This window comes from Phyllobates terribilis, unplaced genomic scaffold (genome assembly GCF_046119375.1).
Source record: "Phyllobates terribilis strain yellow unplaced genomic scaffold, ASM4611937v1 Scaffold_27__1_contigs__length_16484149, whole genome shotgun sequence".
Taxonomy (NCBI): Eukaryota; Metazoa; Chordata; class Amphibia; order Anura; family Dendrobatidae; genus Phyllobates; species Phyllobates terribilis.
Genome location: NW_027362787.1, coordinates 7,919,388 through 7,938,419, shown reverse-complemented (window position 1 = coordinate 7,938,419; position 19,032 = coordinate 7,919,388).

Below are 19,032 nucleotides of genomic sequence, written 5' to 3'. Positions count from 1 at the left end.
ACATGCATTAACGCATGTGTTTCCGCTTGCGGACTGACAAGCACTTTCCAGGCGGTAGCATCACTTGGAAAGTGCTTGACAACTAGGTCACACTGTATAAATCCAGGAAACGGCATGGATTTATACAGTGTGACCGTAAAAAATAAAAAAAATAAAGCTATACTTACCCCCGATCCCCCGCCGCGTGTGCTGCCGCGCTCGTCCTGGCTTCTTCCAGGTTGCCGGCACATCGCGAGACAGCCTGCGGTCACATGACCGCGACGTCATCTCAGGTCCTGGAAGGAGAAGCGCTGCCGGCATGTAGAGAGAAGCCGCCGGACAGGTGAATATAAACTTTATTTTTTATTTTATTCTTTTTTTTACAGGTACAATGGTACCCAGGTCTGGAGGAGAGTCTTCTCTCCTCCAGAACTGGGTACCATCCGCACATTGAGACGCATGTTATCCGCTTGTACAAATGTACAGACGTGGATATTATGCGTCTCAATGCAAGTCAATAGCGGCGCTTCCGCTGCGCTTCCGCAAAATTAATGAACATGCTGCGGATTTATTTGCGCTGCAGAAACGCTGCGGAAAAATCCGCAGCATGTGCATTGACATTGCTGAATGCCATTGGGAACCATGGGGTGCGGATTACCATGCGTTTTTGATGCGTTTCCGCTGCGGAAATTCCGCAGCATAAACGCATGAAAAACGCATCGTGTGCACGCAGCCTTATACACATCTTCTAAATAAGAACACCATCCCATCTGTAAAACATCAGGGTGGCAGCATCATGTTGTAGGGTTGTTTTGCTGCAGGAGGGACTGGTGCACTTCACAAAATAAATGGCATCATGAGAAAAGAAGACACAGGCGTGTCTCTGATTAACTCAGATGTTGCCAAAAAAATCAGAATCTTCCAAACACATGACATCATCATATGGGCAATCCAGAATTGTTTAAAGGCATTGTAATCTTAGTATATGTAAACTTTTGACTTTGTAGTAAGTAATAAAAATGCCTTAAAACATTCTCTCTCTCTCATTATTCTGACATTTGGCAAATATTAAAAATTTTGGTAATCCTAATTGACCTAAAACGGGAAATGTTTATTCTGATTTCATGTCAGATATTGAGAAAAACCTGCATATGTGTCTTTTTATATAGTGTACTGTATGTAAACTTCTGGTTTCAACTGTATCTGCAAAGCCAAGTTGTCAATTTAATAGGTCTCTAAGAGACACCCATATCTAGGGACAGTCTCCTACTAAGAAAACACTGATTTGGGTGGTCATATCATTTCACATTGATCATTAGCCAGAGGCACCACAGTCGCCACAGTCTTGGTTAAGCAATCTCATCCATTCATAGAAATCACTGATGCGAATGACAAATATATTCTAATTTGCCTGATCTGACACAAAGTTTTTTTTATAGGGGTTTACATCCCAAACCACACTCCTCCACTGCAATTAATGACATAATAAATGTGTTGATGTGTTGCCAATTACCAACTAGTTCCTTTCTACCGACTAGTATCATCTAATGATTATCTTCTTTTTAAATGAGATGAACACAACCTGTGACCTGGAGAACCAAATGCACCCCACAATGCTATTCTGTGTGTCACCCAAAACATCTGGTCACCGATATACAGTGCCTTGAAAAAGTATTCATACCCAGTGAACCTGTGACGCCCAGCTGCGCTTGGTATCACAGATCCTAGAAGAGTGCATTGATGGATTCCTCCACAAGAGGCCCCCATAAACATTCACACATCTCCACCTTCCACCTCAGACCAGCAGGGGGAGCCCGTTAGGGATATAAATAGGGAAGGTGGAGCCAGGCAGTTCAGTTCCTCTGGAGAGTTCAGCTAGTACACATCTGAATACAGAGTCGAGCTCAGTCAGTCTGTTGAGAGAGTTTCTGCAGTAAGAGAATCCTGAGAGAGGTCAGTCTGCAGTGGAGCATAGTCCAGACTCAGTTGTAGCTCAGAATAGTGAGCTTTAGGTGTGCCGGCACCATAAGATCGGTGAAGCGCGGCAAGCTGCCATTAGTGTGAGTAGCCTAGTGAGGGCCCGAGTAGGCCGAAGGCGAGTGGAGAGTTAGTACATAGGGGGCAGAGGAGCTTACCTAGCTCACCCCGAATAATTTACCGGACACCGGGTCCTAAGCTTGCCGGGATCTCTACGACCCAGTAAGGTATAACCGGAATCCCTGGAGAACTACAAGTCCGAGGATCGCTAAAGTGCTGATACATAACAGAGCCAGGAGACTCATAGGCCCCGCAAGCTGAGGAGCGTGTACTCCGAGAAAAGGCCCTACTACAAGGTCAGCCAGCGCAGGGCAGAGACAAAGTTAGGCCTAGCTCCAGGCAGGTCAAAATCTTACTACGCAGAGGCAAGAAACAGGAGGCCCTACACCTGCTCATTGGGGAGGATCCTGATATGCACCCTTCACCCTACAGTGCTCCGGGATGTGCCTGATTTTCCATCAGTAAAAGGTACTGAAGTGACTATCGTGTCCGTCCCCGTTCTTGCCCTGACCCGGCTGAGTCTCGCCTGTCCTGCATCCCCCTCTCCGTACGCTGCCCTGAGGCCAAGCTCCACCTGTGGGGAGCTATACCATCGAGCTGCCTTATCACCGGCCTCAGTGGGCTGCCGCAGCGCTGGTGATTCTCACCAGAAACCACAGGTGGCGTCACAAGCTTTTATAAAATAAACAAATATCCACCCTTTTGAAGAGTGACCCCAGGGTACGTGCCCGGGAGCCGACCACCGCGACATCACCAAGGCGAGGCAAAGGCCCGGGTACCGACTTATCCCCATCCCCTGGGCTAGTCAAACCTTTCCACATTTTTTCATATTTCAACCACAAACTTAAATGTATTTGATTGGGATTATATGTGATATACCAACATAAAATAGCAAGTATTTATGAAGTGTAAAGGAAATAACACATGGTTTTCTAATTATTTTAAAAATATAAATCTGAAAATTGTGATGAACATTTGTGACGCCCCCAAGGGATGGGGACTCAGCGCCCGGGCCTTGCTGTTAGTTTTGAGGGATGCCGCGGTGGCCGGCTCCCGGGGCCGTACCCTGGGGTCACTCTTAATAAAAAGCAAGGAATTGGGGGAAAGGTGTATGGGAAAAAGGGAAAGTTCGTGACGCCACCTGTGGTGTCTGGTGAGACTCACCAGCGCTGCTACAGTCCTCTGAGGCCGGTGGTCGGGCAGCTTAGTTGGTTCTGCTCCCCACAGGTGGAGCGGGGCCTCAGGGCAGCGTAGGAGAAGGGATGCAGGACAGAGGGGACCCAGCCGGGTCAAAGGAAGAATAGGCACACACAGGACAGTTCACTTCAGTACCTTTACTTGTGGTGTTTTCAGGCACATCCGCGGTACTGTAGGGTGAAGGGTGCATTTCAGGACTCTCCCCAGTGAGCGGGTGTGGGGCCTCCTGTTTCTTGCCTTTTCCTAGTAAGTTTATGACCTGCCTGAAGCTAGGCCTAACTTGGTCTCTGTCTTGCACCTGCTGACCTGGTGGTAGGGCCTTCTGTTGGAGTTCACACTCCCTGGTTTCTTGGGCCTCAGTGACTCCTGACCCTGGTATTACGGTCAGCTTTTGGTATTCCTGGGACATGTAGTTCACCAGGGATCCCGGTTGTTTCTGCTGGTCCTAGAGATCCTTGCAGACACGGACCCGGTGTCCGGTAAATTCTTATGGGGTGAGATGGTTAAGCTCCTCTGCCCCCTATGTAGCTCGCTTACTCCACTTGCCTTCGGCCTGCTCGGGGCCCTCACTAGGCTTCACACTGGCAGTAGGCCTCGCTACTTTTCACCGCTCTTATGGCGTCGGCACACCTTGGGCTCACTACCTGAGCTCAATGAGTCTGGACTGTGCTCCACTGCAGGATGGCTACTGCAGGAGCTCCTCTCAACAGGCTTCCTTCTACAGACTGGATCCTCAAAGACTGGAACTAGCTCTGTCCCAGAGGAAACTGTTCTCCAGACTGACTGCCTAGCTCCACCTTCCCTTTTTATATACCTAACGGCTCCCTCTGGTGGTCTGAGGTGGAAGGTGGAGGTGTGTGTATGCTATGAGGGCCTCTTGTGGAGGAATCTGTTCATGCACCCCTCTAGGCTCTGTGGCACCAATGCACAGCAGGGCGCCACATTCCCCACTAGCAAAGCTCAGTACTCCCAGAGTGAAATACTTTTTATAACAACAATAATAACAATTTTCCCTTTATGGGAGGCACTTGCTTGAACGTTACATAATAAACATTATAAATAATAGACATATGTACAATAAGCAACCTCAGAATTCAAGTCTCTTTTGGTGAGGTTCCCTCACAGGATGTCCATCTCACAGGGCATAGTATTTGATAGCTTGAGGGACCTGTCCCAAACCATCAACGTAGGCCCTGGGGTGGCTGCAGGGCATGGCGATCCTGAGTTGGACCTCCGTTAGTGCCACTCCAGACAGGTTTTTCTTCTGAGGTCACATAAAGGGGCACTCCAGGGAGTGCAATTATTTACAAGAATCAGTTTTTGGGCTGCACATATGTGGCACCCCAGGGATCTGGTTTCCCACAGTAATGTAATGTTATGTCTGAGAGCAGGTGGGAGGTCCTTTGGTCAGGGATCCTGTGCATGCCACACCTCCTGCCCAGTCTTGGGAGGGGAAGAACTTCCCCTATATAAACCCGGGGCTGAGGCAGGGTTAGGAGTCAAGGAGAGTAGAGACGAGAAACAGTCATAGGAAGAAACAGCAGAAGCTCAGTGGGAGCAATACTACTACGAGTCAGGGGCTGGCAGCTGCAGAGCTCGCCCTGACTAAGAAGCTTTCTTACCGGACCCGGCGTCCGAGGCTGTGGGGACTAACTCTTACCCAGCAGCAGAAGCCGACCGGCAGGGGATTTCAGGTCCTCAGGCCCAGAAACCCGAAGGCAAGGTCACACGCGTGGGACCAGCACCGCCATCGTGGAGCGGAAGCCATTAGAAGGCCCCGAGTCACCGGCCATACGGGTGAGCACCACACGGCACACTCAGGGACGTGGGCTACTTATATCCGCTTCTAGCAAGGTAGCCAGAAGAGTACAGTCAGTTTGGGAGGCCTACAACTCCGCCTGGCCAGGGGAGATCCCATCTGCTCAAGGACTGACCAGGCCCCGTTCGCTAGCAAGTACTCCGGGAGGGTCTATCGTTGTTACCAGTAAAGACCCTGAATTACACCGCACCGTCTCTGAGTGGTTCCTGCTACCCCCATCTTCCACGTCGGCTGCCCTGGGGCCATACCCCTCCCGTTGGGGGTTATACTATCACGCTGCACAATTCTACACCGGCCTCAGCGGTCTGCCCTGCAGCGGCAGCTCCATAGCTGCAAATCAACGGGTGGCGTAGTCGACACTCAAATAACACCTATCAAGACTGCCACACACTGAGTTTGACTCCCTGGGCACGGACCGGGTCCCCGCCACTCGGAGACTACAACCCTCATCTGATCCGGTTCAGGGTAAGCCCCCGTGCGCGAGACGCTGCGCGACACAGCAGGCCCAGGGGCGCGTCAACTTTGGCGTAGTCGGCAGGATTTCGTGCCCGCAACCACCGGGTACTGCGTGCCTGAAAAAGAGACTTTTAAAACTTACCATCGGTGAAGATTCCCGCCATCCGGCGCCATTTTCAGCCTTCTTCCCGCCATCTGTGAAGATTCCCGCCATCCGGCGCCATCTTCAGCCTTCTTCCCGCCATCCGTGGAGTTTTCCCGCCGTTGGACGCCATCTTGAGGACGCCGCGCGGGAAGAAGAGGGGCGTGGACTCCGAAAGCGCGCGAGAACTGAAGCCCCGCCTCACGTCCGGACGTTGCGTAAGGTCCTGGAAGGAGCCCAGCAGACGCCGACGTCACCGGAGCGCGACGGAAGGTCCTCAACCCTGACGATCTACTGCGGAGCCGCGGCCTACGGAACAGGATCATCGCAAGGTAGGCCACGGTCCACTAGGGGGGAGGAAGATGTCGGATGCGGAGGAGAGCTTCATTGCCTCAACCCCCGCCAGCGCCACCGCTGCTGCAGTTATGCCCTTCACCATGCCCTATATCCCGGGAGCAGCTTGGCTACCCCAGTACTCAGGGGAGTCACATACCCTGCATGACTTTAGAGAAAAGCTGGATAGCCTCTTCCAGGTGTACCCCCTCACAGAAGAGCAAAAAGTGAGCATCCTGGTGGCCCAACTAACCGGGGCAGCCAAAAGGGAAGTAAAATCCTGGCCACCTGGGAGGAAGACTGTTGCAGGGATACTAACCCGGCTGAAGGATACCTTTGATACCCGCACCTCAGCCGAGATTAAGCTTAGATTCTACGGGTGCAAGCAGCGAGCGCATGAGAGTATAAGGGACTATGCACTAAACCTACAAGAGGCCCTGAGGGCCATTAAGCAGACCGACCCTGTTGGAGTGGGAAACGAGGACAGGCTGTTGACCGAACAATTTATAGAGGGACTATATTGTAATGCCCACCGAACCCAGTTGCGGGCGATGGCCTTACAGGATCCCCATCTGGGTTTTGCACAGTTCAAGGACAGAGCCATCCGGGTGCTCCGAGAACCGGCACCGGGTGGCGTTGTGACCCACAGGCGCCCAGCTATCACTTACCACCAGGAGGCGGCGCCCTTGTCGGCAGGGCCTGTGGGAGCTGATGCGCAGGCTTTGGACAATGACCCGGCTCCAGACCTACACCATCAGGTCCAAGAGCTAGCTAAGAGCGTTGCTGCGCTAACCCGAACTGTGCAGTCTTTACAGGTTTCCACCCCAGGGAAGATCCAGCTGGCATCCGGACCGGAGGACATCCCGTGGCGTCGACCAAGGAGGACCCCACCGGCCAGAGGAAGACCCAGTGACCGATACAGCGAAGACGGACGACCCATCTGCCGCCGCTGCAATCAACCCGGACATATGGCAAGGTACTGTTCTTTAAACGGGCACAACCTGGGGTAGAGGGCCAACCCCCAGGAAAAAGATCACCAGGCCCATCGAACTGGCGCGACAGATATGTGGGAGGACGTCCAGTCTTGCCTGTGGTACTGGATGGCATTCCCATGAGTGCCCTACTGGACACCGGGTCACAGGTCACCACCATCCCGTACGTGCTCTTTAAGCAGTACTGGAATGACTCGGATATTACCCGCTACCCTGACGACGACTTGAGTATCATCGCCAGCAATGGCCAGCCCGTGCCACAGATCGGATTTAAAGAGGTGACCATCAAAATCGGTAGAGTCGAACTGGCAGCACAGGGACTGATCATTGTAGATATTGACAAACATGAGAGTCACCCAAAAATAACTCTAGGAACTAATGTAATTGAAAATTGTCTTGCAGAGGTGATTTTCCTTTTACAGCAGGTTGCCAAGAACGCCAGCTCCGGCGAGCAGCGGGTGCTCCAGAAAGAGATCCGGGCACTGATGCGACGGCAACAGGTGGAACTCTCCGGCGGTGAGATTGGTAGCGTAAGAATGTGTGACCCTTTTCCTATTGCCATGCCCCCAAAAAGTGAAATGATGATTTGGTGCCGGGCAGCTATTGGTCTGAGAGGTAGAGATTACCAGGCAATGGTAGAACCAGTTTACTCAGACAGTAGGCCCACCATCTTGACAGCACGGGGGGTGGTTAATGTACGCCATGGGAGGGTGCCCGTTCGCATAATCAATATCGGGAAGAGGGAAGTGTACCTGCCCCGGTATGCCACGCTAGCCAAATTATATACCATTAACCAAAATGCTATACAATCTGTGGAACCCTTGCCTCCATCTCACCCGGAGGAAGGTAACGGCTCTAAGAAAACAATGGAGGACTGGTGTCAGCAACTACATTTGGGTACTGACTCCACTCCCTCACATCAGAAACAGGGAGTCTATCGGGTGGTTCAAGAGTACGAGAGAGTGTTTAGTAAACACCCGTTAGACTTCGGGCGAGTCAAGGGGGTAGAACACCACATCCCCACGGGAGACCATCCTCCCATAAAAGAGAGGTATCGACCCGTACCCCCTGCACACTACCAACACGCCAAGGGGATGCTTAGAGACATGAAGGAGGCTGGGGTGATCAGGGATAGCTGTAGCCCCTGGGCAGCTCCACTAGTCTTAGTCAGAAAAAAAGACAACACCATGAGGATGTGTGTAGATTACCGGAAAATCAACCGTATCACACACAAGGATGCGTACCCCTTACCAAGGATAGAGGAGTCATTGGCTGCTTTAAGATCTGCTAACTTCTTCTCTACCTTGGATCTCACTAGCGGGTACTGGCAGGTTCCTGTAGCAGAGGCGGACCGGGAGAAGACCGCATTCACCACCCCGATGGGACTTAGCGAGTTCACCTGCATGCCGTTCGGACTCTGCAACGCACCAGGAACCTTCCAACGACTAATGGAGTGTTGTCTGGGCCACAGAAACTTCGAGACGGTCCTGTTGTACCTGGACGATGTCATCGTATATTCCAAGACGTATGAGGACCACCTGAAACACCTGGCGGAAGTGTTCGAAGCTCTGGCGAGTTACGGCCTAAAGGTGAAACCCTCCAAGTGTCACCTCCTGAAACCAAAGGTGCAGTACCTGGGACACGTGGTGAGCGCTGACGGAGTGGCTCCCGACCCTGATAAGATCACCGCAATTAAGGAATGGCCAAGCCCCTCCAGCGTAAAAGAAGTGCGGCAGTTCCTCGGGTTGGTAGGCTACTACCGAAGGTTTATTCCCGGTTTCACCAAAAAGGCAGCACCTATGCAGGACCTCCTGATAGGCCAGTCCCGGAAGGCCAAGAACCAGAAGCCGCCCTTCAAATGGGAGGAGCTGGAAGAAGAGTCCTTCCGCCAGCTGAAGATGGCCCTCACGGGGGACGAAATCCTGGCGTACCCGGATTATAGCCAGCCCTTTATCCTCTACACCGACGCCAGTAACATCGGGCTAGGAGCCGTACTGTCCCAGATCCAGCAGGGGAAGGAACGAGTAATCGCCTACGCCAGCCGAAAGCTGCGACCCACCGAAAGGAACCCCGAGAATTACAGCTCATTTAAGCTAGAGTTCCTGGCCGTAGTATGGGCAGTCACCGAGCGCTTTAAGCATTACCTCGCTTCTTCCCGGTTCACCGTGTACACGGATAACAACCCGTTGACACACCTGGACACGGCAAGACTCGGTGCCCTGGAGCAGAGGTGGATGGCCCGTCTGTCCAACTACGAGTTCACAATCAAATACCGGGCCGGACGCTCCAATACCAACGCGGACGCCCTGTCCAGGATGCCCAACCTGCCGGACGAAGGAGAAGATCCGGAGGGACTGGAAGAAGTTGAACTCCCTGCGTTCCACCGTCATGGGACTATCCAGTATTCCCACCGGGTAAGGAGTAAGTAGGCTGCTACGTTGAACCCCTTACCTCACTACAACTGGGCGGAAACGCAAGACAGCGACCCTGCCGTCCGACTGGTGAAGGAGATGCTGACTCGCCCGGAGGCTTGCCTTGAACCAGACGCTCCGGAGGAAGCCAAACAACTATGGGCAGAGAGGAGTCGACTGTTCCTTTACAAGGGGAAGTTGTGCCGCAGAATGGTTAACTCCCGGACGCATGAACTACTCTGGCAAGTAGTGGTGCCATGAAGAGACGCAGCCATGGTGATGGAGGCATACCACGACGGAGCTGGACACTTCGGGTGGAAGAAGCTGGAGTTCCTGCTGCGCGAGCGATTCCACTGGGTAGGCATGAGGGGAACCATTGAGAAGTGGTGCAGAGACTGTGGCCCGTGCAACCTAAGAAGGAAGGACCGTGCCAGCCAGAAGACTCCCCTGCAGTCCATCGTCACCCGGCAGCCATTGGAACTGGTAGCCTTGGATCATGTAAAACTGACCCCAAGCAGAAGTGGCTACGTCTACGCACTAACCATCGTGGATCACTACTCCCGGTTCTTGGTTGTCGTCCCCGTCAAGGACTTAACAGCTCGAACAGCAGCGAGAGCCTTCCAGCAGCATTTCTGCCGTCCACATGGGTACCCGGACCAAGTGTTGACAGACCAGGGACCTGCCTTTGAAGCGGAGGTCTTCCAAGAATTCTGCACTCTGTATGGCTGCCGGAAGATAAGGACGACACCCTATCATCCGCAAACTAATGGACTTTGTGAGAAAATGAACCAGGTGGTAATGGATCTTCTGAAAACGTTGCCCCTGGAAGAACGCAGTCTGTGGCCTGAGAAGCTGCCCGATCTGGTGGACCTATACAACCACATCCCGGTAGGTTCCACCAACTGTACCCCGGCTTACCTAATGAGGGCAAGACCTGGTAAGTTACCTGTTGACCTGGAAATGGGAGTCCTGACACCCGAGGACACTTCACCAGAAGCAGACTGGGACACAGAGAGGCAGCAGCAGTACCGGAGAGTACAGGAGAGCGTGGAGCGAAGTCTCTGTCAGGCTAGGGAAAGACAAGAGAAAACTTACAACCAGTATGCTCCCGCTGTTCCCCTGGTACCCGGAGAGCAGGTCTTGAAGAGGAAGAGACGGCTCCACAAGTTGGACGACCAGTGGGAGAAGTGCCCGTACACCGTACTGCCCTCAAGCCACGAGAACCCGAAGGTTTGTACCATCAGTAAAGACGGAGGGGAAACTACAGCCATTGTATCCCGGGACCACCTGAAGAAGTGTCCCGAACAACTGAGGAACCCTGAAGAGGAACAAGAAGACCATCGACCCGTAGAGGAAAGGGAAGATATGGTTAGTACTGTGCTCGGGGACTTCCCTCGGTCTTGGACTCAAGTCAATGGAGCAGTTGTGGTACCCGTACTCACCTTCCTCCAACCAGCATCCCAAGCACCTACGGAGCAACAGGTAGAGCTGGAAGAACAGCCGGTCCAGGAGGCAGAAGACCCCACACCCGCAGACCAGGAGGATCAACCCTCTGCTTGCAGTGAGCCTGCCATATCCCTAGTGAGCCAAAGAGCCGGTAGACAGCTGCCCAGTTTACCCTTGACAGCTCCTACACCCTGTAGTTCAGGGCTAGACAGTCAGCTCCGTAGGTCCACTAGGGCCACTAGAGGCCAGTTACCCGCACGTTGGAGGATTTGAAGTGTATAAATTGTTTTATTTATGTTTACCTGTGTATTGTTGCTTGTGTATAATTTTGTGTTTCTAGTTATTTGTAGGAGTCCTTGGTGGATTTACCGGGAATCCTTTGTACATAGTTGGAGCGTAACCCAGGACGGTCTAAAGACTGTTAAGGACTCGGGGCAGGACAAACCCCTACCTGGTTACGTCTCCCTGTTTTGGTGAAATGGACACCTTGCTTTTCTTCAAAGACTACACCCGGTTACGGACATGCCGTGACCACCTTTATGTGTTTCTTCTTATTGTACTATTATTGTTGTTATATCTTGTTATGTTTTTCTAAAATATGTTTAGTCCCGGAGTACTAAATTTCACTAGGGGGGAATGTGGCACCCCAGGGGTCTGGTTTCCCACAGTAATGTAATGTTATGTCTGAGAGCAGGTGGGAGGTCCTTTGGTCAGGGATCCTGTGCATGCCACACCTCCTGCCCAGTCTTGGGAGGGGAAGAACTTCCCCTATATAAACCCGGGGCTGAGGCAGGGTTAGGAGTCAAGGAGAGTAGAGACGAGAAACAGTCATAGGAAGAAACAGCAGAAGCTCAGTGGGAGCAATACTACTACGAGTCAGGGGCTGGCAGCTGCAGAGCTCGCCCTGACTGAGAAGCTTTCTTACCGGACCCGGCGTCCGAGGCTGTGGGGACTAACTCTTACCCAGCAGCAGAAGCCGACCGGCAGGGGATTTCAGGTCCTCAGGCCCAGAAACCCGAAGGCAAGGTCACACGCGTGGGACCAGCACCGCCATCGTGGAGCGGAAGCCATTAGAAGGCCCCGAGTCACCGGCCATACGGGTGAGCACCACACGGCACACTCAGGGACGTGGGCTACTTATATCCGCTTCTAGCAAGGTAGCCAGAAGAGTACAGTCAGTTTGGGAGGCCTACAACTCCGCCTGGCCAGGGGAGATCCCATCTGCTCAAGGACTGACCAGGCCCCGTTCGCTAGCAAGTACTCCGGGAGGGTCTATCGTTGTTACCAGTAAAGACCCTGAATTACACCGCACCGTCTCTGAGTGGTTCCTGCTACCCCCATCTTCCACGTCGGCTGCCCTGAGGCCATACCCCTCCCGTTGGGGGTTATACTATCACGCTGCACAATTCTACATCGGCCTCAGCGGTCTGCCCTGCAGCGGCAGCTCCATAGCTGCAAATCAACGGGTGGCGTAGTCGACACTCAAATAACACCTATCAAGACTGCCACACACTGAGTTTGACTCCCTGGGCACGGACCGGGTCCCCGCCACTCGGAGACTACAACCCTCATCTGATCCGGTTCAGGGTAAGCCCCCGTGCGCGAGACGCTGCGCGACACAGCAGGCCCAGTGGCGCGTCACATACTCCTCAGCCACTAAGTTCTGTATGTACCCTTACGGGTAACTAAAGGCAACAAAGAAAAGTGTCCATTTCACTTAAATTGTCCATTATAAAGCAAAACACAAGTTAATAAATACATACATGAAAATACACATCATAATACCCCAGGGGCACTATTTACACTGTCAGAGTTTCCTTCTTTACTTTCTGTATCTGACAGGGGTCTGACCTCGTGTGCTACGTGTCGACCTACGTGGTACTGGGATGCATGAGGCACTAGTATTTGCACTACCTCCCATTCTGTCAGTTCTAAGTGCTGGGGAACTGCAGGGTTGCCTTAACCTCTCTAAGGGACTGGCGAGTATACCATTGGCTGGGCCTTCTTGCTCTGCTCCAACCAGGGATTCTTCTTGAGCAGGCTCTTCTGAAGCACTTACAGGCTCTACTTGCTGTGGAGGGTCTTCTGCCTGTTGAAATAAGTGGATCACAGGTATTATTACTGCTCCTCCTAGTTGAGGCCAATCTGCCGGGAAATCTCCTAAGTCAGTATGGAGTACTGCTTCTTTAGCCTCCTCCAGTACGGTGAGAGGCACTTCTTCTTGGGGCTTTAGCAGGTCTGGACACAACTTCAGATGGTCTCTAGATAGCATTGCAGTCGTTCTTCCTCCGTCCTTATTAATTAGACAGGTCTTCCTGTTACCAAATCTTGAATTTAACACAGTGTAGGGTTCTCTCTCCCACTGGTCATCAAGTTTGTGGTTTCTCCTTTTTCTTTTTAACACCACTTCTCCTGGTGTGAAGGGTTCTGCGGGCGCACTTTTATTGTAGTTTGCTTCCTGCTTGTCCCTCACATGAGTGAGACTGTCTTCGACACAAGCCTGTACTCTTCTGTACTGCTCCTGTCTGGTCGTGTCCCAGTCCTCAGTGGACATATCTGCTTCTGGTTCCACTACACCTAGCTCCAGGTCCATGGGCAACTTCCCGGGTCTGGCTCGCATGAGATATGCTGGAGTACAATTGGTGGAACTCACAGGTATGTGGTTGTACAGATCTACCAGGTCAAGTTGTCCTTTTTTATAATATTGTACTGACCTTTGTATATGTCTGATCTTTGTATCATAATAAATATTGACCATTTTTTGCTATAGAAGTGTTGATTCGGTCTTCGCTTTTTTTCTCTGGTAGTTCTATATTTGGCGATGGAGTCGCATTTAGTCCATATAGGGTAGTAATTAATAAAAGGTACATATCATACCTATATCTACACACATGGTGTGATTTATACTACCCATTTATGATTGGTGTTCTTTACAGGTCAAGTAGTACGTCTGGCCACTGATTTCTCTCCTCTAGTGGTAAGGTCTTCAGCAGGTCGATGACGATGTTCTTCATCTTTTCACAGAGACCGTTGGTTTGGGGGTGGTACGGTGTGGTCCGGATCTTTTTACACCCGTACAGATGGCAGAACTCCTTGAACAATTCATCCTCGAAGGCTGGGCCTTGATCCGTCAGCACCTGCTCCGGGTTTCCATGGGGCCTGCAGAAGTACGCCTGAAACGTCTTCGCCGCAGTTTCTGCCGTTAGATCCTTGACGGGGGCGACCACCAGGAACCGAGAGTAGCGATCCACCATGGTCAGGGTATAGGAATATCCTGACCTGCTGGGTGACAGCTTGACATGATCCATGGCCACGATCTCCAAAGGTCGAGTTGTCTTGATGGGTTGCAGGGGTGCCTTCTGGCTGCTGTAGTCATTTCTTCTGAGGCTACAGGGTCCACAATTCCAGCACCACCTCTCAATGGAACTGCGCATTCCTACCCAATAAAACCAACACTTCAGCAGGGTTTCTAGCTTCTTCCAGCCAAAGTGCCCCGCCTGATCGTGGCAGGCTTCCAAAACCATATGGATGTCTGTCTTTGGCACTACGATCTGCCATACCATCTCATGGGTTTTAGGGTTGACGTACCTCTGGCACAGCTTCTCTCTATAGATGAACAGCCGGTGATGCGCCCCCTGGGCCGTGGGGTACCCGGAGCCTGTAGATGCTGGGGGTTGTAGTCACCGTGGCGGTGACCCGGTCCGTGACCCAGGTGGTCAACCTAAGGGTAGTTTATGTATATCTGTTATGTATAGTCCGACTACGCCACCTGTGGAATGCAGTTATTGGGAACCGCCGCTGCGAAGCAGTCCACTGAAGCTGGTGGTATGTGCAGCAAGGTGATGTAACTCCCCACAGGAAGAGTGGAGATTCAGGGCAGCGTGTATGGATGATGGTGGTGGTAGTGCAAGGTATCAGTAATGACAACACGGAGTCTTTGCAGTGCAGTCCCAGGGTCTTTACTGTTGGCAATTATATGGGCCCCAACGGGAGTACCGGCTAGTGATGAGGGCCTGATCAGTCTGGGAACAATCCTAGAGTCCTCCTGGCCAGGTGAAGTTGTAGGCCTGCCGTTCTGACTATACTTTTTGGGCTATCCCGCTTATAGTCATGTTGTAGCCCACGTTCCTGAGTGTAACGTGCTGCGCTCACCCGTATGGCTGGCGACTCGGGCCTTGTGTATTCCTCACTCCTCTGTGGCGGTACAGGTCCTTTCGTGTGGCTGAGCCTCCGGGCTTCTGTTGGGCCAGGAGACCTGCAATCTCCTGCCCTGCGGTATCTGCTGCTGGATATGCAATGCCCACAGCCTCGGACTCCGGTCCTATGTGGATACTATCCAGGACGAGCTAACTCCAGCTCCAGTCCCTGGCTCTTTACTCCTTCGTGTCCTACTTGACTCCACACACTGAACTCTAGACTCAGACTCCCTAACCCCGCCTCCAGATCCAGTTATAAAGGGCAGGATCCTCCCCTTTCTGGTCTGGGGCAGGAGGTGTTGCATGTAATGTGTTCCTGACCAGGAAACTCCTGCTTTGCTCCCAGACATGGTATTACTACCACTGTGGCAACCAGACCCTCTGGGGTGCCACATTCCCCCCCTAGTAAATTTCAATACTCTGGGACTGAGCATATTTTGCAAAAATATAACAGATAACAATAAACAATAGCAATAACAATACATGAACATATTTACAGGCATTACAGTCCTTATAGGTCACGGTATCATCCGTAACCAGGTGTCCATTTCACCCAACAAGGTACAGTTGTAGAATGGGGGACGTGTCCAAAACAAACCCCAAAGTTGGCCTTGGGCGTGGCTGCAAGGCTTAGGCAGTCCCGTTGGACCACAAGTGGGGCCACACCAGACAGGTTTTTGTTCCGTGGTCTGTTGCAAGGGGGGCACTTTATAGGTGCAATTATTTACAGGGCAAGTTTTTGGTTACTCACTGTCCATAACCTGAAAGTCTTTGAACCCTGTCGGGTAACTGGAAAAACATAATCAGTACACACATATAAAACATTTCAACATTTGCAATACTACAGTTATGGGTTACATCTAAATCCTCCAGCGAGCAGGGATTTGACCTCTGGTGCTTCTGGTAGATCTACGTAACACACTGTCTATCTGTGTTCTACCTTGGTCCCCTATATTTACCCCTGGTGTGGTGGGTTCAATGTTCACCACACTACAGGTGTTTGGAGGTGTCTCTGGTAGGTTGGGCAGCTCCCTATGGATCCTTTGGCTTACCGTGGGTATGACAGGTTCGCTACTAGCAGAGAGTAGATTCTCCTGGTCTGCCGATGAGGAATCTTCTGTCTCTGGGGCCAATGGTTCTTCCAACTCTTCTGGGACTTCTACAGCTCCCTGAGGGGCTGGTTGGAGAAATGTAAGGACTGGCACAACAATGGCATTATTCACTTGCGTCCATGACCGGGGAAATTCTCCGAGTACTGTGCTGACCATTCCTTCCACTTCCTCTGCGGGTTGAGGGATATCTTGGCCTTCTTCAGCATGCTGTAGTTGCTCAGGACATTTCTTCAGGTGGTCTCTGGAAACTGTTGCTGTCGTTTCTCCTCCATCCTTACTTATGATGTACACCTTGGTGTTATCATGACTTGATGGTAGAATGGTATACGGCTCTTTTTCCCACTGGTCATCCAATTTATGGAGCCGCCTTTTTCTCTTTAGGACTTGCTTTCCAGGTGACAAGGGGGTTGCTGGTGCATGTTGATTGTAAGTCCTCTCTTGCCTTTCTCTTGCTTGGGACAGACTTCTTTCAGCACTTTCCTGTACCTTACGGTATTGTAGTTTCCGCTCAGTATCTCAATCCGCATCTGGTGAGGCGTCCTCTGGTGTCAGAACTCCCATATCCAGATCGATGGGCAGCTTACCAGGTCTTGCTCTCATCAGGTAAGCAGGTGTGCAGTTGGTGGAATTCACTGGAATGTGATTGTAGAGATCCACCAGGTCTGGCAACTTTTCTGGCCACAGGCTACGTTGCTCCAGGGGCAACGTCTTCAGTAGGTCTATCACCACCTGATTCATCTTTTCACACATCCCGTTGGTCTGGAGATAATAAGGAGTTGTACGGATCTTCTTGCAGCCGTACAGGTTGCAGAATTCCTGGAATACTTCTGCTTCGAAGGCCGGACCTTGGTCAGTTAGCACACGTTCTGAGTAACCATGCGGGCGGCAGAAGTGCTGTTGGAAAGCTCTGGCTGCTGTCTGAGCCGTTTGGTCCTTGACTCTCACTACTACCAGGAACCGGGAGTAGTGGTCTACGATGGTGAGAGCGTAGACTTAGCCTGACCTGCTCGGGGATAGCTTCACATGGTCCAGGGCTACCAGTTCGAGTGGCTGCTTGGTGATGATGGGCTGCAGGGGAGCCCTCTGGCTGTCACGGTCTTTTCTTCTCAGGTTGCATGGTCCGCATTCTCGACACCACCTCTCGACTGCTTTCCTCATGCCAACCCAATAGAACCGTTCACGTAGCAGGACTTCCAGCTTCTTCCATCCAAAATGTCCCGCTCCATCGTGGTACGCTTCCAGGACCATGTAAAATAATACTCTTCCTGTATTATTTTTTTCTACTGAGGACTTCGCAAAGTATCAATATCACGATATTCTTATAAAAAAATGTATCTATTTATTCTTGGATTGTCCATTAAAAAGAATCAGATTGCAGCAGGTACATACAATAATTAGTTATAAAGTAATTGTCCATTTGTCCATAATTAGCTTAATTGTTGAGATTCACCCATCTTTCCTTGGATCCTGGCTGGTAAATCATGTCTTTGTCCAGCACGTGTCCAGGCCTACATGTCAACTGCTTCTCAGCATGAAGATTCTTCTTGTGGGGTGGGAAGAGCAAGAGAGCCCCCCCTTTCTGTACCATGGTCTTTTATAGCCAGTCGTATGGCACACCTGTTCTACATATGGTAGTGAACCAAAAATACACACACAAATAGCGCATGTCAACTAGACACAATGGCTGAGGCAATCCTTGTATAGAACTCAAAATTAAGGATAAAATGAATATCCTTTATTAATTAACATTCCAAATGAATTTCCATAATTAACCATTTAACATTTCCCCCTTTTTTGAGGATGACAGAGTTCAACTGAAAATCCTCAAAAGAAGATAGGTTCATCATTAGGATAAGGCTATGTGCCCACGTTGCGGACCTGAAGCATATTTTTTACGCTTCTCCCTGGCGGGAAAATCGCATGCGGATATTACATGCGGTTTTCCCGCCAGGTAGAAGCGTTTGTGAGGCGTCTTTGCATGCATTTCCGCATGCGGGTTATCAAGCACTTCTCCAAGCATCACTTGGAAAAGTGCTTGACAACTTGTTCAGAATGGTAAAAAATAAAAAAATAAACTTTATACTCACCTTCTGATGCATTCTCTGCCCCGTCCGGAGTCTTGAGCGGCTCACGCTGTTGTGTGCAGGACCTGCGGTGACGTCATTGAGTCATGTGGTGGGTCACATGACTCAATGACGTGGCAGGTCCTTCAGACAACAGCGCGACGGAGGGAAAACATCAGAAGATAAGTATAAACTTTATTTTATTCTTTTTTTTACAGGTTCTTTGGTACCCAGGTCTGGATGAGAGTCTCCTCTCCTCCAGACTTGGGTACCATCCGCACATTGATTCCGCAGCGCTTCCGCAAAATTAATGAACATGCTGCGGATTTTTGACTGCAGCATATACGCTGCGGAAAAATCCGCAGCATGGGCATTGACATTGCGGAATGCCATTGGGGACCATGGGGTGCGGATCTACATGCGTTTTTCAAGCGTTTACGCTGCGGAAATTCCGCAGCATATACGCTTGAAAAACGCTACGTGGGCACACAGCCTAACAATCATTGTTTCTTTCCTTCTTCCTTGGCAATATCATCAAATTTCCATAATAATAATAATAGTAATAATAGTATCAATATCTGATTATTGTTATATAATGATGTGAATTCATGTTATGGTAAGCCGTGACTAATATTCATTTAATATGTATAATTATACTTCCCTATATCTAAATTGAAGTAATCGCGGGTCCAATCGTCATCGTCTGATGTCATCGGGTCGTCGTCTCGTCTTCTTCTTGGTTTTATAACACAGTCTTTAGATGAAAACTCCTTTGAAATAAATGATAGCGTGTAGATATTGTACAATCCATAATTGTATTCATTATTGTTCAATCCATAAACTGTTCTC